General features: G+C 35.3%; 1 protein-coding gene across 2 annotated transcripts in view; it reads left to right on the top strand.

Annotated features, from left to right (window-relative positions):
- The window catches only part of LOC132151889 (lipoma-preferred partner homolog), a 205,560-nt gene that overhangs the window by 13,426 nt on the left and 168,515 nt on the right, over positions 1 to 23,619 (top strand). The window contains exons 1-2 of one of the 2 annotated variants that reach the window (XM_059560398.1): positions 1,163 to 1,431; positions 19,273 to 19,319. The gene's annotated coding sequence lies outside the window, so the exon portion shown is untranslated. Of the gene's footprint in view, positions 1 to 1,162; positions 1,432 to 19,272; positions 19,320 to 23,619 lie in introns of those variants that run through there. The other variant, XM_059560397.1, reaches the window with a different exon arrangement.

Here is a 23,619-nt window from a genome sequence, read left to right as displayed (position 1 = left end):
GTTATGATAGTCTGCGCGGTTGTACATGTAAAATAGGCCTTCACATGAACTGATCATGTCTATGCACTTATTTTGAACCACAGTGTGATCTCTTGCTTATGGAAAGCGATTGTGGCACAGGAGGATGTTCTCAAAAGGTGATAAAGGAATCTGGGTGATTTGCTTTTGTTTCATGAAAAGCTTTAGAAATAGGCTTCCTAGGTGCTCCAGTTGACTGAGCAAACACCCTGATTTCCATTTTTGGTAAGTTCTTGCAGTCTGTTCTGTACATGGGAATAGTGAAGAACAACCATCCCTTTGCTTAAAGTGCAGACAAAACAAAGGAGTAATTCCATACTGACATATCTTAAAGGGATAGTTTACACTTACTCGCCTTCATTCGACAAACAGAAAAGTGGATTTTGTTTTGTTGACTTTTACAAGAAAATCTGTCATTATTTGCCTAAAAAAATTCTTCCGATAATAATAAAAGGCACCAGCATCCACACAACCCTCCACGATGTTTGGCAGATGGACAGTTATACTGATTGATAGATACTTAAATAAATAAATATTGTTTGATTGATATATTTAATGAATAAATTTTTTTTCATTCATTTAGATTTTTTTTTGTTGTTGTTGCATTTTTCAATTGCATTTTTTTAATATATATATATATATATATATGAAGTTAAAACAAAGATTGTTGGATTGTTGTATTATTGGAGTACTCCAGTCTTTGCTTCCAAATTTTACATTTAATGTTGTGTATTACTTGCCATTTCATTGTAATTATTTGTGAAATTTACTAGCAATTATAAAAAATAATTTCAAAGTAAATCCTACATAATTTATTTTTCAGTCTGAAGCTTTTTGTATGGATCAGTAAAAAAGAAAAGAAAACTTTGTTTTCAACATTGTTATTCATTGAACATTTATGAATCATGTTCGTTTACTCTACAAATATAAAAATAATATGATTTGGTGTGCTACGCATTGATAAAATGAGTGTATTCGAATAAATGTTGTGTTTCCAGCGTGTTTGTGTGGATCAGTGGCATAGCGCTGTCTGATGGTCTTGTGGTTCAGTTGTGTTGTCCTCTCTGTAGGCATTCAAGAGTACTTTTAGATACTGTGGTTTCTTTGCCCCCCTCTTAAATAACTCCCAGCAGTTACCATTGTTATTCTGCAAATGGTACGAACCACACTCTTGGCTTCTATGTGACTCTGGCCAGTGAAAAAGAGTGGCATTCCAGACCAAAAAAGCAATTCGAATTGAATTTTGCCCCCAATCTTTCTCCTATTTTTATTTCCATATTTGGAAATGTTTACCTCCTCATGACTCCACAGTGCAGCAGGAAGAAGCACTGTGAGTCATTTTACCAGTATAAGGGCCTGGCGTTGGGTCCTCCTCACTGAGGGCTTCTCTAGTCCATAGACACACGGGACGCTGTGAGTATCCTTTTCTATTCTATTCAGTTGTGGATGTTTTAGGACATGCATTTAATATAAACCTTGCTGCAATCCTGTGCCACATCACTCTACCCTTGTTTATAATTGCAGTTGTGCTCTTCACAGTGGAATATAGCTTAAAACAAATAATATATAGCTGGTTACAGGCTGCTGTTTATGGCCTTCATTTTTTTGGGTGCATTTGTTAGTAAGAGCCACCTGATATTTTCCTGTAGATTTTGAATTACTTGTGTTTGGTCATTCATACAATTGTTTAAAGGTTGCGCAGATGATGTACAGTTAAAATTAAGTGGCTTGTACGTTGCACAGCATGTGTCTGAGCTTTATTTTAATCTGTGAATTTAAAGAACAACATTCAGTGGGCTTAGAAACACTTCTTCATTCTGCATACTAATACACGTCCTTCCTATTCTGTCGACCAAGGCTGGATTTTTATTGAAATCTAAAATAAGATATTTCATTGGGACGTGTGCTTTTTATTTTGATCAGAGATGGCTTTGCATGTCATAGGTCTTTTTGGATGGTTATGTGACTCTTTTCTGTGTTTGGTAATATTTGCTGAGGAGACATGTTTGTGGAATGTGTTACCCATGGTGTGAAGAACTACTGACAAGTATGTTGAGCTATACTGCCTTTAAAAAGCTCAAATGTGTGGTTGCGGGACAGTTTATTTGCATTAAGAAGGACTGAATTTGTTCAGTGTGTTTCTCTAACCACATTTTGTAGGCTACTATTCTATTGGGCTCTCAAACTCAAGTCTTCCTGGGGACCGATAGCCAAGTGCTGTTGTCCGTGCAGGGTCCAGTGTAGCAGAACAAGTACAAGTGTTTTTAAAATCATGTATTTGAACTAAATACAGTTATTATGCATGGACAGAGCTTTTCTGAGTTGGGCGTCTCATCTCCTTCATGCCTAGCATACTGCTCTCACTTTTAGTGGTGTAATGACTTATGAGATTGTAAATCCTTCATTAGGAAGACTACATTTTTCTCCTTGAGCATTAAGCAGGTACCCATTACCAATTAAGAGACCTGAAACATCCCCATCTGGTTTTAAAGTGAGGGTCAGAAGTAACAGATTAATAATAATAATAATGATTCATGATTTTGAATATGTGTGTAAATGTAATACACACACATAAAATCATAAAACATTATTATCACAAACAAGTATGATCATTATTGCTATTGTTATAATCTTTTTTTAAGTATAATTTTCATTTTGTATGGACCTGTATGTTTTTGTCAAGAGGTGCTAAACCCTGTCACAAGGGTTTGAATTCTTTTTCATTCAGGGAGGAGAATATCTTGGGCCAAAATGTTCAGTTATCTTTGTTTGGCCATGCTATTTATGAAGAAACAAATGAAGCATAGCTCACAGTCAACACATCTTAGTATACATACAGAGTCGTACCAGTTTTAAGCCTCTGGAAATTGGTGCAGTAAATCTACCTGTGTTTGTGCTCAGGTTAATAGGAATATCTTTAGTTTGAGCACACTGCATCCCACCACCCTTTATTCTTGACCACTAGTAAACCAACAGTCTAGCTGTTTACACCTTCACATTTCCACACCATAGCTGTGGCAGGGAAAGGTAGACCTTAATGGGATTTTCCATAGCCGTGAGGTGCGATATAATTGACTTTAATGATAGAATGGTATTATAATCTCATTGCTTTTCGCTCAACAGTACTGAAGGGTCTTCATATCCAGTGCTGGTTGGCTTCAGGCAAAGTTTACTGTAAACTCTTCAATGCTTGTCTTAATTCAGTTTGGAGCCAGTGCAAACAGCAGCTGGAGCACTTAGCATCAGTCAAAACATTTTACTATTCATGTATCATCACTGTTTTATCTGAACTAACAAAGTCTCTCTTAACTTGTTTTATTTATTCATCCCCCAAATGTTTGACGACTCCTCTTGTTAGGTGATGGTGAACGCTTGGATTTAGTTTTTAATTAATCAGAGGGCAGCAACAAGTGCTTCCATTAAAATGACATGTTGGATTGCTAACTTTTCCTTTTAAAAGGCCAAGGGATTTGTTTTAAACGGAGACCGGAACCTCCCTCGTAATGTACTGTCTTGTTGTTTGGCCCTTTTGTTATGAGAAATGAGTAATTTTTTTCTATTATGACACTGAAATATGTTTGCACAAGCTACGCTAGCACTGCTGTGAGAATCCTCCACCTTGTCTTTAAAAACTGGATTAAGATTTTAATCCGTGTGTGCACTTGCTTCTCAGTGCTGGCCTTTGTTTCCTAACATATTCTTGTCTCCAGTTTGAGAAATTTCTGGTGTTTGTTTTCAGTTAAATCAAGATAACATATGGCCACTTGTGGCCTATTTACTTTTACTGCATTATTTTTTAATTAAACGGCATTTGCTTCATATCATGTGAGTTTTGAACTTTTTAATATTTAATGGATACTTTATGGGTCTATGCAGAAAGCAGAGGTACATAATCACAGATTTTGAGTTTTGAAAGACTATGACCCATTAGCACTTTTTAATCTTTAATCATAGAGCCCTACAATCTTTAGGTCAGATTAAAAATGGCAATTTCTAACAGTAATGTTATCATTATATCCCCTCGCTGCAAAGGCACAGTTTTGTGATCTGCCAAAAAAGGCATTATCCTCCACCTCTGGGGGCTCAGCCTCAGCCCTGTTCTTTTGGTATCATAGGTCGCTGGCAGATTAATTTCTTCTGACGCACAGGCTGTTAATGGAGCCCGGCTCAAAAGGTTGCATGTGCCAGACTAACAGATGCCATTTCACTAGTCCTGTTATTTTGTTATGAGGGTTGTTGGCTTTAAAACAGAGCAACCCAAAAGCCTAGATCATAGCCCCAGAGGAGAGGTAGATCTTGGCCTGTTAAATGATTGCTTGCTGAGAGACGCAGCTAGAGTAGCAGTCATATTTGTTTCTGAACCAGCACTGTGCCAGCCATTCCTTTGGCTCAGTGGCTTTAGGATGGATCAGCGAGTATGGGACCATTTTTGGAAAGAAATGTCATGCTTAAATCATGAATATGGAGCTTTTTAGAGCTAAACAAAGTAGCAAATTCTCTGCTTTTGATGTAGCTGTGGATTTTTTTTTTTTTTTTTGATGAAACAGCCACATTTATTTGTGTGTGTGAGTGCATCCTATGGCTTTTCAAGAGCTAAAACTGATAACGGCCTGAAACAAGCTTGAACATGATATTTGTTAGTTAATCAGTTATCTATGAATTAATTTATCAGTTTTTAAAAATAAATTAATTTAAAAAATAGGGCTGTGCGATTAATCGAAATCGAAATAAAATCGCGATTTGAGTGTGCATGATTTCTAAATCGCTTTATAACACGATTTTCCGCAGCCCCGACCTCCCGCAGTATGTTATCTGAACCAATCAGGATGCAGCGCGCCTAAGTGGAGCGCGAGAACAGAGCAGACTGGGCATATGCCTAACTCCAGGTTCACACACACTGTCTGTGATGCGTAGCCTTTTTTTTTTTTTGAGCCCATGTTAACGGAACAGAACGTTCACACTGCACGCAGTAAAAGATGAGAACAGAAAAGGTTATAAATAGAAAGGTGCAAAAAGATTTAATATCTTGCGCATGAGCACAGAAGAGAGTTATGAGTGCAGTGCACAGGACACAGGTGGAGCGAGAGGAGACACGTTGTAGGGCTGTCAAAATTGCTCAAAATTGACGTTTGAATATTCCCTCTAAAAAATACACGAATATTCGAACTATTCGAACATCTGGTTGCGCATGTTGTCAATGACGCGCATTACGTCAATAACAGGCAAAAATAATACAAAGAGACATAACTACTTGTATAGATAGTCTATTTAAGTTTAAACATATATGACAACGTATTACCTACACAAAAACAAGGAAATCAACTAATGGCCAAGACTGCAGACCTCACGCTCTCTCACCCTCACGTTCTCTGCACATAATGGTTTAAATGAACAAACACATTTTTGTGCAAGCAATTTAAGGTCGCGACTGTTGTCCCAAATATAGCAGGCTTCATTCAGGGATTGAAACAAATATTATTAATATTAATTGAAGTTTTACAGTATATAGAACTGACATTGAATGCTCCGAGCGAGCTGTGCTGTGGTAAACATGGAACTTTTCCTTGACATGAAACGATAAATAATCAAACCTCGGATCCATTGCTTGACATAACTCCCCGAAGCGTGCCCCATCCGCGATACTGATAGGTCTCATGTCCTTAAAAATGAACGAAATTATTTTATCCGTTATGGCCTCTTGTCGTGTTGCAGACAAAGAGCTTTCCACGGGCGATGCAAAGTAACGTTAAGTGTCAAGACGTGACTGTTTAGCTGGAGTTCCACACATTATGCCATGCTCATTCGGGTGCACATTTTTGAGATGTGACCTCATGTTGCTAGTGATCGAATGGTATGCTTACTGTATCTTAAATAGCTTGCATACAACAATCTCGCGGGTCAACAATTTTACCTCATTTTCTCTGCTGCGGTCGAGTTGGGCTCTGCACTTGCTGCCATCTTCCATGAAGACGCGTCAACTTTCAGCAGTGATGCTGTGCCAGACAGTGCGACTCCTGTGAGGCTGTGACCTGTCCCTGAACCCTCAGGCGCGCTAGCGCGCCAACTCGCAAAGCAGACAACCACGCCACTACTACCGCGGGTATTTTTTTTTATTCATTTTTTTTTTATTCGAATATTAATTTTCACCTTCGAAATTCGTTTTTTTAAAACTATTCGAATACATATTCGAATTTAGAATATTCGTTGACAGCCCTAACACGTTGTAAGGCAGTGTATATCTGAGGATTATACAGTCTATGATCTGAGCACGCGCATCTGGTTTTGTTAACAGAGCAAAAGAAATCTGCGTGCGAGCGGATAGATTCGCGCTCGTGCATTATTTTAATGTGCTTTCGCATTACAATAATGCGCTCTCACTGCTGCTTCTGAACTGCGTACACATAACTTACTGTATACGCACTGCAGACGGAGTACGTGTGAACCTTGGGCAATAAATATATTGGGCAACACATACTGTATAACACCTGAGGCACCGCTACAGTGAGCTTTATGACCAATGCATGGCAAAAAAACTAAAAAAACAAAAACACAAACAACCATCCCTGAACACAGGTTTTATTTTATTTTTTTTATTATAATTTTTTGCGTCTAGATTTTGTTTGACATCTTTACTTCGTGATTATTTTGACTTAAGTCTGTTCTAGAGACATGTTACAACTTTTTGATAAAGCTCTCATTGGTTTTCTTTTGGAAATATGTTTCAAATTTATACTGAATGCATTTATGACTGTAAAGCATGCCTGTGTGTGTCAAAATCGTGATTAAAATCGAAATCGCAAAATTGATCAAAAAATCGTGATAGGTTTTTTTTGTCCATATCGCACAGCCCTATTTAAAACCATCCTTTTTCTTAAAAGCTGAATACCAATGTACCATCATACATGTACTGCACTAAAAAAATTGAGCGCATATACTCAGTAATTTTTTGTATAAATTTAATTAACATGTTCAACAGACTTACAAAGTGATTTAAAGAAATGTACATTGTTAAAACCGCTGTAAGAGCACCCATGTTACAGGCCCATCAGATTTGATTAGTTCAAACGCAGATTGCTGGTGTGTTGTAAAGTGTACAACTGAATTAATTTATTTAATGGCTAATAGTAGTATTTGTCTTTATTGAACTGTTTTAAATTTTTTTTTTTACATCACTCTTTTATGAAAGAGTCTTTTTCCATAGTATTTTGATTTGCGCCTTCAATACAAGGTTAAATCTGGTCTAAACAAACTTGAAAATGATATTTGATTCAAATAAGACCTGTCAACTAATCCATTCATCGATTAATTATTAAAAAAAAAATATATATATTTTATTATTGTCATTCTAGAAATAATTTATTTTTATTTTTATTTATGTTTTCATATCCTTAACCAATATTCAGTCATGCACATTCTGTTCTGACATATGCTCCAGTGGTCCGTTTATTTTGATCTTCTCAGCTGTGGATTGGTTTCATGGTCATCAATTGTTTTGAATATCTTTCTTCTTTCTTTCTTTTTTGTGTGTGTGTTGATTAATTTAGGAAAGGTATTTTTCAGGTCATACGTGTCATATAGAGTAGAATGAGTCATAGATCAAGAGTCTGCTGTCACTCTCCAAATGTCTCTAAACTTTGGATTGATTTAAAAGCCTCTTAAAGTGCAATCCTAATAGGAAGTGTTATTATTACAAAGAACAATCCCAAAAAATACTGGAGCCAGAGAGAATATAATGATAGCTATAATGAGTTATTAAATAGAGGTGCATAGTGTTCTGAGGTATATATAGAGAATAAAAATGACCCTTTTGAGTCACCAATACTGGCATTTTAAACAAATCCTCTGTCCATTATTGGCCTGCCATTGAAAAGTCATAACATGAAAATAATCAGCTTGTTGTATCTGGCAGGATTTTAATACTGGTACTTCCCTAGTGCTAATTTCAGGTCTCTTGAATCAGTCTTTTTCTTCGCACACAATAATACAAACTAATTTAGTAAGTAGCCATGTGATAAGATGAATAATGTACATTCATCTGGTCATTGTCCTAAAATAACCCCCTTTGGCATGATACGAGAGGTCCTGATCATGCTGTCAGGGCTTGTTTGTGATTATGACCACCTGACTGTACATGATTTCTTATGTTTCCTTCCTGTTTTTTGCTGGTTTCCCCAATCATTTAGAGATACTGGTGGAACGCATGACTAACACCTGCTATGTATATTAAGTATATTATTATGTATATAAGTTATCAGTAATGAGTAATGTTTACAGTAAAGGTACACTACTATTCAGTAGTTTGGAGTTTTTTTTTTTTTAAGAAATGTATTTATTTATTTTAGCAAGGATGCATTCATCTGATCAAAAGTGGCAGCTCAGCCCTCACAGGATTAAATTATATTTTAGAATATATTAAAATAGAAAGAGTTCTTGCAAACTGTAATAATTGTCCACAATATTAATGTTTTGAATCTATTTTTGTTAAAATAAATGCAGCCTTGATGAGCAGGAGAGACTTTAAAAAATATGGGTGACAAAAACTTAACTGACCTCGTACTTTTGAATGGTAAAATGTGTATCATAATATAGTTAGGTCAATGACATGACTTTCATTCAATCTAAAATACATTAAACCTGTTATTCTTACATGTTAAAATATATATATTTTTCCTTTACTTAAAGTAAACACTAATATTTTGTAACTGACCCAGAAATTACTAATTGTTATTAAATTGTATGAAGCTGGTTTTTGAATAATCCAGTAATTTTGCTTCGCAAATTAAAGATACTTCATGTTATTTGATTTCCCCCCCCCTCCTTTAATTTGGAAGTTGATGGACACAAAGCAAACATTTGTATTGTTGCATGATATTTGCTGGCAAGTTGATTTGTAGAGATGTACACACCTGCAGTGCACTCTTACCTCAAGAGGATGCAAAAAAGTATTGGCTTCCTTGCTGGAGCAGGCAGGCCCTCTTTCTGACCACCGTTGCCACTGCACTGTGAACGTGTTCCCTGCTCACGTGGCTCACAGCCAGGATTAATTGCCACCGAGCCCTCTGTGATCCAGGAATGCAATTACCTACTGACCCAAATCATCTACTTGGCAGGAAGTCCTTATCCCTCACACCGTGCTGGCAGCACCTGCCAGTGGACACTTCTCTTTCCCGTGTCTCTTTTTATTTTTTCTCTCTCCCTCTTCCTGCATCACACAGCTGATGTCTGGCAAGGGATGCTCTTATCAAAAGCAGCTTTTATTTTCAAAGCAAGTTCATGGAACATGTGAATGTTGCAGAGTCATAAGCCATGAGACTCCATGTGTTACAATGATTTTACCACAGGATTTACCAGTGGTAAAATACTTCTAAAGTACTCCAGTGACTATAAATATTTAATCATTTGAAGAATATTCTTGGCTATACATGTATGTATGCATGTTAGTATGTATGTATATATAGACAAACACACACATACAGTTCAAAAGTTTGAGGTCGGTGAAGTCTCTCCAAGGCTACGTTTATTTGATCATAAATACAGTACAAATTAAAATACTGTTAAATATCATTATTATAATTTGACATTTAACATAGCTTATCTGAATTCTCAGCAGTCTTTACTCCAGTGCCGCATGATTCTTCAAAAATCATTTTAATACGAATGCTAACATTTTTATTGCAAACAGTTGTGCTGCTTAATATTTTTATGGAAACTTTGATAATTTTTTCCCCTTTGTATTCTCTGATAAAAAGAAAGTTCTAGAGAAGCGATTTTTTTTTTTTTAAATTCTCATTTTTTTGTAAGAATGTAAAAATATTTACTGTCACTTTTGATCGATTGAATGCGTCCTTGCTGAATAAAAGTATTCATTTTTTAAAATAAAAACCTTACTGACCCAAACCTTTTACTTCTATATCATAAAGTCTTTTATTTTTTCATATATATTATATGTGTGAGTATAAGTGTGTATTGGAATATTGCTTCTCCAAACCAGATTTGACCTTCTATTAATGTTTTAAGTCCAAAGAAATAGTGATACTTGAGTAAATACTGGCAAGTCATCACTCATTAGTCAATAAATTATCGGAAATTTTTGGCTGCATTGACCCAAGTAAGGATTACCATATGAATCTGGGCTTCCCCTGGAGTCTCATAGGAAAATGATTTACAAGTGTGAGGTTTGTTCTCTGAGCTTCATAATCAAATTTGTTTGGCCTCGTAGCCGCTTATTCGGAGTTACAATGACCAGAACTTTTTTTTATTGGAACTATCTGGCTCATTTCTGAATGTGCATTGGAGTCAAATGCAAGCGCAGACTTTGAGTTATTGAGAGTTGACAGTTATCATTATAATGTTTATCCAAAGGAGGTTTTGAATGTACATGTTTGTCAAAATCCTCTTTCCTGGACCACTCTTTGACGAAGTCAGTGGTCCTCATCTATAACCTTTGTGATGATTTCATATGGGAGAGTGAAAGTGGGAGTCATCATTCAGTAGATCTTCTGAAGATTCTCTTTCTTTTGTGCTGTTTTGAAACAGAATAGAAGAGCTTTGGCTAGAATCCTAGTTGTATCATCAGCGCCGGCAAGCAGCAATCCATCAGTTCTTTTAGTGTTAATGAATGAACTAAAGCAAGAAACATTTACTATATGTGCCCCACTCTCATCTTATAGAGATCAAAGACTGGGAAATGACCAGTGAACAAAAAACATTGTCATTCTGTCTTGTTGTTTTCAAATCATTGTAATACATTAAGAGCCAGAATGTGAATTAGAGCTTATTTAGTTTAGTACAATAGTTTATTTTATTTATTTATTTTCAGCAAATTTAGGGAATCACTATTGTTTAATTAATGGAAATATTCCTTTTCAAATATTATTTATTTATTAATTAGAACATTCAAAGAATAATATTGCAATGTTACATTATTGTATTGCATCTTACATTTTAATTTCTTTCCGTTCACTTCCCAATATTTTACCCTAAAATGAACACTGTGCCATCATTTACTCATGCTCATATCATTCCAAACCCAACTGACTTTATTTCTTCTGCAAAAAATAAAAATAGAATGTCCATGTTGCTCTTTTTAATTAAATTAAATGGATACTAAAGGCTAAATCACATTGGGGAATACAAGTGTACATTTAGCTCTATTCTTCATCCAAAAATCTGAAATGACATCAGAAGATTTGGATTTTATAAAAAAAAAAAAAAAAAAAAAAAAAAAAATTATATATATATATTTACAACCCACAGTCATTGTACATGGTTTTTGGGTGAAGTGTCCCTTTAATGTATTATATTGAAGTAACATCATCTGTATTCAAAAACTTCATGGACTTTTAGCTTTGTTTGCATGTTCATATGATTTGTTTCTAATTTTGGTGCTTGGTCATACTGAGGCAAATGAGTCAGTAATGTGGCACCCCAGAGAAGTTTCCCAGTGTAGCCCCAGTCACCAAACATGGGCAGAAATAGAAGACTGTATTACCAGCTATATTAGGGGCCATGGCTGTTCTGTGCCATTATAAGCCTAAACTCTGACAAACAGGATTAAGCACACCAAAAATACAAATTCTCATGGATAGAGTTTTGCATTTTCAAAGAACTCCTAACTGACCATCACTGGATAGATTGGGATGATCCGAAGTATTCCAGCGAGAGATAAGAAGGATCATACTGAATCCAAAGAGCTCAGCAGTAAAAAACCTTTTTCCTGGTGTGTTTGCCTGCTCTGTTCTAAATTTTTGGCTAGAAAGAGATGCGAGAGGGTGAGATTACTGCAGTCCTGCAGCTCGGCAGGGATGTTGTTTGAGGCCAGAGCTTCCTAGATCACTGCCCTTAATGCTATGCATAGAAATATCCAGCCTAGGCCTCAAAACAGGTCAATTGCTCGTTATAGTTTACGTAACATCATCGTACTATTCAGGATAATAAAAAAAAGAGTATTAAAATGAAAACAAACAATAACAAGAGGTCAAACAAAGGGTTTAATGCAATGTCCTGTGGCATTAGTGTGCTTAGGGTTTAAAAAAAAAAAGGGCTGAAAGCAGAGAGATGCCATTGAAAGGAGCTGCGTTGGGTGGGTTAGAGTGAAATTTATTTGTAGCGTATAGCAGCTAAAAGGATATAAGCCTGGATGGTACTTTTCTTCCCTGTTGGAAAAACATCGATGACTCATGGTGGTGTTTTCTTTTGGGTTTAAGCATCCACATGTCCTATGGCAGCCCTCTCTCACAGTCATCCGGATATGGGACTTTTGGGGCTACATGGCAAAGTTGAAATGTTAGGGTCAAAAGATGTAAACATTAACAGCTTTAAATAATGCCATCTTTGCACTGCAATGGCAACACAGAAGCTGTTTCTGAACCAAAAGGTGCATTTATTTGGTCTGTTTAATGCGGCCCAGGGGTAGTGTTTTATGCAAACTGAAGAAATACTGAAGGCTATGATCGATTAGTAGTTGCATCTATGTGGTGTATGCCAGGGTTCTCCAAATGAGGGGTTTCAAACCTTCCGGGGTTCGTAAGTTGATGTAAAGCTAATTATTTAATTAAATGTAAAACATAAAAAGTGGTAACATTTTAATAATAATAATAATAATAATAATAATAATAATAGACCTAAAAGAGGTATTCTACTACAGCAATATGTGATGTTTTATATAAGATTAAATCTAATGTTGCTGTTAAAATCATCATATATATATGACAAAATAATTACAATAATTTTTTTTATTATTATTAAAAAGAAATTGGTCAATTTGTGCCAAAAAAACAAACAAACAAAAAACTAGAATTGATCAGTATTGCTTTACTAATATTCCAGATTTGTACTGTTAACATAAAAATACCACCCATTGTTGATACATTTGGTTTTCTTGTATTTTGTTGTATAAGTAAATGTTTTTAGTATCTTAAGGTTTTTTTTTAGGTAAAATTGTATAGAATTTTAATAAAATAATCAGTAAACCAAACAATACCTATCAATATTGATCAGAATTTTTATATTGCTGCATTCTTATATCTGTACAATCAAAACTGAAAGTGTTATTCAAGTTCTTTTCGGGGTTATCAGGAGAAAATGACTCATATAAACGCGTTATAACGCGTTTACGCATTAATCAATTCCAGAGGGTTAAATGAGGAAAATCACATGTAAAGCTGGGGTTTCATGCTTATAATCTCTTCAGTGCTCTTGTTCTGCTTTTGTGGTGCTGATGATGAACGCTAGCCATGAGAGCTGTTGTCATTTTAGGTGATTTAGTTCATGATTCAGCTTCATCATGCCATTTAAATGAGTTATACTGGAATACAGATAAAGTACGGCTGTTGATCTACATTTAATTGAAATAGAAATCATTATAAATATTTTTGCTGTCACTATTTATTGATTTAATGCATCTTTGCTATTTTTTTATTTTTTTTTGTATAAAAGTAACATTTAATCATGCAAATATAGACAAGCCAGTTAGAATTAGATGGGTCAGTGACTTGCATTCTTTTTGGATTCCTAATTTTTACTGTCGAATTTTAATTTAGAAGGTTTTCTTCAGAGTCTAATATGGTGACTCGAGAGGGATGGTACTCTTTTGTTAAATACTTTGTTGACATAGAAGGTTGGAGAGACACGGGAGGAGGGCTGGATTTTCAGATCCTTTTGCTTTCGGTCCGAATATGGAAGGAAAGTTTCTAGTAGCTGAAAAAAAAAAAGAAAGAACTTAACTGAAAATTCCTTGCATTCCAGGCATTCCTGGATGCTCTTAAACTAGGATTGGACAGGTGGGTGGGGAGAGGGTGGGCTTACTAAATGTCCTGAACATGCAAGCCAAAAAAATAACCTCAAAAATGAGAATTATTAGTTTGTCCAGCTGTTTTAGCGTTTTATAAAGTCCTTGTTGTGATCCACAATCCTGCTTACCAGAGGGCAGTCCGTCATGTTAATGGCTGAGGCTGATAGGATGTTTTATTGGACAGTGTGGAGTGAATTTGCAACGTGTCAGAGTGTTCCATGAGGATGACAGATGCTGATTTGATAAATTGCATTATAAACACCAGTCGCTTTCTGAGATCAGTGGCACACTACATAGAAAGTCCTGCCCCATGGTATAACGCTGTACAGTTAGTCCCCAATCTCTGCAAAACACAATACATGCACCCACCTACACTGCAATAGATATCAGCCAAGCTATTCCTTAGGGTGTTCGCATCTGTGTGGTTATTGTTAAGGCAGTGCTAAAGCAACCTACTTTGGAGAATATAATACAAAACAAATGTAACTCCCTAAAGGCAGTAAGCTCGTACTTCTGACAGAGAATAAATCAGGACTGCTTCGTATTGCGCATATAATAAGCAAAGTTTTAATGATTTAGAAACATGTGCATCTGTGCTAAACCAATAGTCTGAATAAAAGCATGCGTCTCCTGAAGGCCTTTGACTTCAAAGGAAATATTGTTAAATGTTCGTATGAATGATTTAAGCCTATGGCAAGACGAGAGACCGGCCAAGTCAATGGCACATCAATCATTCACAACTTAACATACGCCTGTCTAACTGAGTTTGGTTCGATTCAGAATATTCCCTGGAAACAAAGAAATGGCTGGAAAGTAGAGAGAAAAGAATGGGAAGACATAGAAGAGTCACAAAAACATGTAGACAAAATTATGGGGAATACGACTGAGAATTACAGAGTAAGTAATGAGACAAAGAATGAGAATTTGGAGGAAGTAAAGTGAGCGCAGGAATAATTTAGGGCTCCTTAGATGAAATGCAAGTCAGTATTGTGGATTGTTTTTCACCTCACTTTATCACAAATTTGTCTGCTTGCTTGCTTGCTTTCCTCATTCTTAGGATTCAGAATGGTTTGTTTCTCATGGTCATCGTCTTAATGGCATAAAGCCAGCATTAGATGGGTTAATGACAAATAAGAATATCTACAATAAAAATTTAATAAAAATATAAAATATTGTTTATAAACTTTGAATACATAAAGCTTAACACAATTTAATAATTTTTAAAATAAAAAAAAATATATAAATATATATCAATTTAAAAAAACATATTTTTCAAGGTAAAAATTCTATATATTTTTTTTTTATATAAATATCAAGAATTATTCATAAATTAAAAAAAAGTTTTGAGAGTAGCAATACACAACATTTTACAACCTAAACTAGCCTTTCCTTAAAAAGTCATAAAAAGGTCAAATGATTTTGATGATTTAAGAGACTTATTGACTTTGACCTGTCTATGATATCATGTCTGATTTTGTTTGCATATTTCAGCATGTTTGTGGGTCACTATGTGACTTTTTCGGAGAAATATTAATAAAAGATTATTGTACTTAAGGTTTTCTTTTCAAGAATAGCATTCTTATTTGTTCATTATGGGAACGGAATAGTTTTGTTATAATGAAAATTAATTAAGAAAATTTAAATGAATGCTTTTAATGTGCTTTGGAGGAAATGTACAGATTGGGACAAAAATTTGCATCATGTCATTGAACCCAAATGCATAACAAATACATACACTCCCTATATACAGTACAGACCGAAAGTTTGGAAAGTCAGTTATAAGGCAAGGCACCTAAATGTATTTTTATCAGGCATTGAGACCTTTCTGGTCCCTCTATAAACATACAGTGTGCTTCAGCATGGCGTCTGTCAGCTCTTATGACCATGTGAAGGTCTTCATGTTAACTGGACCATCTGATCCTCAGGTGCTCTGTGGATGCATTGGGTCATGGACAGTGGTCTTCTAGGCCCTGATCCAGCTCAGCTCAGTTTACTAAAAATGACCTTGCATGTGTACAATACATTATCCTGGGATTCCACAAAAGAGACTTACTGAACCACTGGAGGCTAAGTGGAAATAATAGGAAGTTGAAGTAGGGAATGGCTCAACCATTAATTTTTATTAAACATTATATTAAACTTAATAGAATGTAAAATTAAGAGGTGAAGTTGGTGTAAGAGAAAAAAAGTAAATAAATAAATAAATAAATAATAATAATACAATAATACAATTATTTATTAGTGATGCACCAGATTTCTGAAAACTGAAATTAAAGTTTCATTTAGCTGAAAACTGAAACACTTGTTTAGTTTTGGTTCCTCACTATTATTATTGAATCATTCTTTTCAATGATGACGGTCACAAGTTGAGTCAGTGAGTTTGTTTGGATCAGTTTGGAAAAGATCTGGATGAAAAATAAGGGATTAATCAAGCATTTTTGTGTTTTTGGCCCCTGACAATTCCAGATCCCATTCACTTTCATTATATAGAAAAAAAGTGGCCAGGATATTCTTTAAACATTCAAGCTTTGTTTTTCATGGAGGAAAGAAAGTCATATAGGTTTGGAACGACATGAGGAATATATAAATAACGAAAAATTTTCCCCAATACAATGAGTCACATATTTTGCAAAGAGAGGCTTTTAAAATGTTCTAAGAAGAAGAATTATTTTACCAATTACATAAGAGAGAATCTTCACACAGAGGTGAATGCAACAGATTTTTCCTCAGTTATGGATTGACTTATGGCCGCTGGCCACGAAGAATTTATGAGTCTATTTCATTTATTGGTGTAGTCATTCCAAAGGCACAGAAACTTTGCCAGCTTTCAACTAAATTGTTTTGAGCCGTATTTCACTGCTTGTTGGCTGCGGATTCTAAAAATCACATGATGCTTTTCTCCTGCACTGCTTGAAAAATGGGGTTTTGAGGCAAAAGTGTCATGGGCTGATTTTGTTTTCCTTGGTTTAATTGCAAAATATGCCGTAGGAGCCAAAAAATGTTTTCGTAATGAGACAATGAAACCTTTATTCAGAATCTGGGTTGTTATCGTTAGCTAAAACTATAACATAAAAAAAAAACATTTTCATAACTTCAGGTAAAACAGACTTTAACAGAAATAAAATATAATTACCTTAATCTTTTTTTATTTTATAAACTTTATTTCATCTCGTTGACAAAGCAACATTTATTTTCTTTCAGTTTAAGTATCAAATAACTATAAACTACAAAACCAAACCCTAATAAAAAAACATACAATGTAAAAAAACAAACAAACAAAAAACAAACAAATAAATAATAATAATAATTATTAAATTATTAAAACAGAAAATATACTAATAAAACATAATTCAAAATACTAAAAAATACTATATTAGTATATCAGTGATATTAACGTAACACTTCAGAATACACTTATACTTTGAGGAATCATTCTAAAATATTTAGAATAATATGCTTTATTTTAAAAGATAAAGTAGGTTTGTAAAATAGGTTTCTCTATGGTGCATTCATTGTATTGTTAGTTCCTGGATGGCCATGAAATAGTTTTTTGTTGTAACCTCATATGTAATAATAAAAAAAATTTATGGCTGATGAGCGTTTAGACTGTTGGCTTATCTGGCAGGATACAGCTTATTCAATGATATGGATGGCTGACTGAACACAATGAGTTTTTTTTTTTTTTTTTTTTTGTCTTAGCACCCTCAATCATAGCATTGATATTAATGCCTGTGGAGACATTGCAGATAAAAACATGAAGAGAGTCAGTCAGAAGTGATACCAATCACATGTAGCGGTGCTGCTCCTACTTCTTTTTTTCCCGGCGGTCTTCCTCATGTCTTGGCAACGTGGGGAACTGGCAGTGTCAATTTATCAGAGAACAAAAGAGATGCTATGTGGGTAGGGAGTGCATCTGTAGGCCCTTGGAGAGGAAACAGACCCCCACCTCCTACCTGCACATGCAAACAGGATGCTGGATGCATCACGTTCCTCTAACAGACAAGTGGAACCTCATAATTAGCATTTTGGAACTTTTACTTTTGTTTGTTTTTCTTGTCTTCTTTTAAAAATTTCTATTCATACTGTATTGAGTATATGCCCTCTATATTATTCTAGAGCTCAAGGACTTAGAAAATTTCGAGTACAATTAGGGCTGGGTGGTATGACAGTATTTATATTGTGTTTTTAGATATTTTATATAATTTTTTTGCTAATTTTGTCTATATTGCAGTGTGCAATATAAAAGAAAGAAATGTTGAAAAGAAATATGCATAGAATATGCAAGAAAATAAAGCATAGAACGTACTTGATGTTAAAAACTTTATTAATAGCAATAAACCATGAAAAAGAACTTAATACTCATGCTGTCGATGACCCAGAAAGCTGCTTCTCAGAGAGCAGTGGGTTACGTCTTAAGTGAACTTAAGCAACTGGGAGAAAATTTAATTTCGGTCACACTTTATTTTGAGGTCCAATTCTCACTATTAACTAACCATTAACTATGACTTTTGCCTCAATTAACTCCTTATTTGCTTCTTATTAATAGTTTATAAGGTAGTTGTTAAGTTTAGGGTATTGGGTAGGATTATGAATGTCATGCATTGCATTATATGTACTTTATAAGCACTAATAAACAGCCAATATGTTAATAATAGACATGCTAATTAGCAACTAGTTATTAGTGTGAATTGGACCCTATACTAAAGTGTTACCCATTTCTATCAGCATATTAGATATGATTCATAATGTACATACAATCCCTACATTGCATTCTTATTTATATTCTGTATATACTCTGCTCAATACTGTATATATCAACTCCATTGTACAGTACCTTCTGTATATCATAGCTTCACTTTCTCTACACTTTTATGTATATCAAACACTATATTCTTGCACTTCTGGTTAGATGCTAACTGCATTTCATTAGCTCTGTACTTGTACTCTGCATAATGACAATGAAGTTGAATCTAATCTAATCTAATGTGCATTAGATCTTAAAGTAGTATCAGCCTAATATACCTGCTTCTATGCTGTTAATGTTAACCAAACAACAAAAAGAAGGTCACACACTACTCTTGACTGAATAACTTTAGTAGCTTTAATAACAGATTTATATTTAAATGCTGAGATGGTTTTGCACAATTTATTTTTTAAATCAACTACTTTTTTTTTTTTACCTTCATGGTTCATTCAAAGGTTATATGGATCCGGGAAATATATGCATTTCGTTGTTAGTTAATTCATTTACATTGAACAGGTAATACATGTGGTTTAAAGATATGGTTTAAAAAAGTTATTTAAAATATTTTAAATGTTATTTATTTTCTATAGGACGATGCTCGATTTCATGATCATCAAATCATAATTCAGATGAACAAAATGTATCTATTTACAATGTAAATTATTTTCCCCTCTGTCACCGAGATGTCCTCATACATCTTTCTGTTTTTCTCGTTCAGGTCTGGGATCTTCTGGTGCTTTGTTTTTGCTCCTGAAAAATAATCAGGTAAATATTGCATTCTTAATTTTTTTGCTTTCCTATCATTCCTAATTTTTCTAATTAATCTTAATTAAAAGAAAATTAAATTAAATTTATGCATTTAGCAGAAGCTTTTATTCAAAGTGACTTACAGTGCATTCAGGCTATTAATTTTTACCTATCATGTGTTCCTGGGGAATCAAACCTCCAGCCTTGTGCTTGATATCGCAATGCTCTACCAATTGAGCTACAGGAACACTAATCTTACTTCATAAAGTCTAATCTTGCATTTTAACCAGCACGGTCATCTACCTGCACCAGTTTGAGCGACAGCCAATCAGAACATCTCTGAAATTTCATAAGTTTTTGTGAGAAAGAGGAATTTAGACCAATGAGATTTCCCAGTGGGCGGGGCTAACCGTTCTTTAGATGTAAAATAGTAACTAAGTGAAAGAGTAAGTAATTTTAAAGTGTAGTTGTCTCCATTCATGTGCCTTTTCTTCTATCTGAGGTTTAAAAGTGGAATGATCTGGGCTTACCAGGTCATTTTTTTCTTTTATGTAACTTTTGGCTGCTTTATATTCCGTACACTAAAAGCTGCCTCAGCGTACTCCTGATGTAAGGACAGACAGACAGACAGACAGACAGACAGAGAGAGAGAAAGAGAGCGAGAAAGAGAGAGAGGAGGAGGTAACTTACATAAGCTGACCTGAGTCAGAGAGGCCACATGGGCAGGACACAGTGTCATTTCTTTGATGCACGGCCTAGTTCCCATCTCATTGCTTTTCCCTTCATGAAACAGACTCACATTTGCTCAATTAGATTAAAAAAAATAAAAAACAAAAAAAACTGCTGAACAGATGCATTTAGTTACATAATCACATACTTGCTGACTGCCACCCAATTGCCCCTTCCACTTCACTCAAAGGAAGCAGTGTCCAATCGGCTGACATAACGGTTTAAAGGGCAGGCTTCATCCAACACACTGTGCAGCCTTCTTCAGATCTTGAGAGCTGGAAATGCATCAAAAATACCAAACATAAAGAGAAATGTTAAGTGAAAATGTTTTTATTGCTCATTTGAGTTGCATTAGCCTTTTGTAAAGTCTTAAATTTGAATGTGAAGTCCACACTAGTTTATAACTACCTCTGTATTTAAAGGATAGGTTTGGTGATTTTCAACCAGCTTTGTACTCTTTTTCCATGTTACCTAGATATCCTTGTATTTTTGTCAGCAAAAGTCTGCCAGATGATGCAAAACGCATACTTTTGGGCTATCCATCTGTTTTTTGACAGGTTCAGGGCTTTTCAACTACAGATCAAACATTCACATTTTTATATCTCTGCCAGTGGACCGTCAACAGAGGGGTGGTGCCAAAATCAAAAGTGCATTATGGGTGTTGAAGTTTTCCTTTTCCTCTGTTTGCTCTAGATAAGTACAGATTTAAAAAAAAAAGTGCATTGCCTGTTAACATATTTTTATATGCAAATAATTTTCAGAAACTCCATTTGATTTTTCTGCTTGGCATCATGGAGTAATGCACAGAAGAATGTTTAGATCAGGTTTGTGCTGAAGAGTCGCTTGCAAGTGATTTATTCACATATGCCGCGTTTCCACCGAAATTACCCGGAACATTTGTACCAGGAACTTTTTTTCCCAGGAAATTTTTTCCCCCCAGACCTGTTGCTTTCTGCGTTTCCACCGCGGTGTAAAGTACCGGGAAGATTAGGCATATAGACTGGTGACGTAGGTCTGCGCGCGTTTCTCAATACAAAGTACGCTGATTTTGGACGTGCATTCTCGGTAGTGCGGACTTTGTGCATTCGACTCGGGAGTGTGATGTCCGCGATAACGCAAGTCCAGTAAATCTGCAAACAGCAGCGTACTTGATAACTTCAGTCAGCTGACCATGGCTACTGCAATTTTCCTCTCTGTATATTTACAATAAAACTAAATAGGATATCAAATACCACTGCCTCCTTTCGTTTTCATTTAAGCATAATAACAGCTGAAGAAATGTACTTAGTTCAGGTATATGTGTATATATATACAGCCATTACAATGAAACGAAATATTATATAGATTTGCCTTTTTTATTTTCATTTTAACATATAGATAAATTGAATACAGACCAAAGATAACCTGTTAGATTTACCCCGCAGCTGAATTATATTTTATGTTTAACCACTAAAGAGACATCAGAGCCAGCGGCACACATCAGAAGGTCTAGCAGAGTTGAGGCTGCTTCTCGGCGGATAGATGACATACTTTAGCGGCCAAGTCCCGCCCCCGAAAGTTCCGGAACTTTGAAAAAGTACCACCTCGCCAGCAGGGACTTTCTGAGGGGTATTTTTTTACCCAGAACTTTATTTAGTTCCTGGTTCCTGCGGTGGAAACACACCGAGTACCAGGCTAAAGTCCCTAGTTCCTGGGTAAAGTTCCTGCGGTGGAAACGCGACAATAATGTTCTCTTTCTTACAACAAATGTAAATGATGCCATCATCATTATATGTCTAAAGGATTGAATTGTGTCAGGTAACATGAGCTTATTGATGCAAATCAATCTGTCTCCTGTTTTATTCCAATCACTGGGTGTGACATCTAGGTTAAATTGTAACTTATGTACAATTAATGCAACTGACCCCTGGTCCCATTATGGAAAAATCTTTTTTGGGTTAAAAAAGAGAAAAATGATACGGTGTTACAATGCAAGTTAATGGGGTCAATATTTGAAGGATTTCTCAATAGAAATGTCAAACTTATATTTTATAAAAGCACTGTTGAAGCTTGTGTATTATTTTGAGCTGTAAAGCTGCTCAATTTACACTTGTTTTAGGCGTTTTGTTGTCATGTTAACAGAGTTAACACAAAATCACTAAAATGATGTGATGACATTGTTTACATCTTGTGGCTGTACTGTTGATGCAGCGAGTATTTTAACAAACAGATTTTTTGCTTGTTTTAAAGAAAAGGAGAGATAAGTAGAAATAGATTTTTGCAGTGTCAACATTATGCCACAAATTTTGACGATTCAGCTTAACTTATACTTAACCCCGAAAAATTCCTACAATGGGAAACATGCATATGCAGGCTTCCTCTGTAGGCAGTTCACTAGGTTTTGAAGCGGAGCCTTTAAGTTAATTTTAGATTTGCATGAAGACTCATGTCTATTATGATTCTCTCATTGTATGATAGATGTGTATCATATGAATGTTATGATGTTATGAAATGAATGCCAGTTATTTCACAGTCACAGTGAGATCTCTGAGGGCAGGCGCCTCCATTACATTAAATGAATTTGTTTTCGCATGTACTTATAGCACTAAACGCTTCTCATCTCTTAATTGATTTTCTCATTCATCTCTGGGGAATGTTGTTCACAGTCATGGATGCTTCTTTAGGAGCCATGTTTCAAACAGGCAGCAGTGCGGACAATCCACCCCCATCTCCACCCTAAACGAAGACATTGCCCTCAGAACTAATAATGGGTTTTAGCGGATGCTTCTCTGGTTAATCTGCTAAAACTATAAGTGCAAGCAGAACAAATCCCTGTAATGATTGCCTCAGGAGGGGAGCTAGCACCACGCTAAGTGTGTGTGTGTGTGTGTGTGTTTACCGGCTCATAGTGCCATTTTGCACAAATTATCTCCCCACTGTACATCTCCTCACAAACCTCTTTTCTGATTCTTTCAGTCAAACTATGCTCTCCACTCCTGTGTAGTTAGGTTCCCGAGTCCCCACAGTCATGTGAAAAAGAACTGAAACCTTATAGAATTCAATGGTTTTCCAAATCAGGGCAGAATAAAAATCACTTGGTCTTTGGGAGGTTCTACAATTTGGAAAATAAAACCTCAGATGAACAACAACACGTGACATATCACACCGTGTCATCATTTATTTAGAAAAAAAAAAGCCAATATGGAAAATCCATGGGTGACAAACCAAGGACATCCTATGATTCTTGATGGAGATCCACTTTTAGCAGCAGTAACTTGAATATATAATTTTCTGTATGACTTTATCAGTCTTTTATATCATTCTGGATCAAATTTGGTCCACTCTGCTTTACAACCTTGCTCCAGTTTATTAACCCTTAGGGTACTAAGCCCTTTTTGGTCCGTTTTCTCTATTTTTACATTTCGGCTTATAAACCATATGTAATGATGATGGACCACCATGTATTTGGTATCGATGGATTCAGAAGACCCTAAGCTACCATAAGCATGCATGCAATATGTTTATAAAGGAAGTATGAGTGAAAAATTGTACAATAAACTAGAGAATTTCAAAACAAAAATGAGATTTTTGTCATTTATTACTGAAAATC

The sequence above is a fragment of the Carassius carassius genome, chromosome 10 (genome assembly GCF_963082965.1).
Source record: "Carassius carassius chromosome 10, fCarCar2.1, whole genome shotgun sequence".
Classification (NCBI taxonomy): Eukaryota; Metazoa; Chordata; class Actinopteri; order Cypriniformes; family Cyprinidae; genus Carassius; species Carassius carassius.
This window is presented reverse-complemented; position numbering and strand designations above follow the sequence as displayed.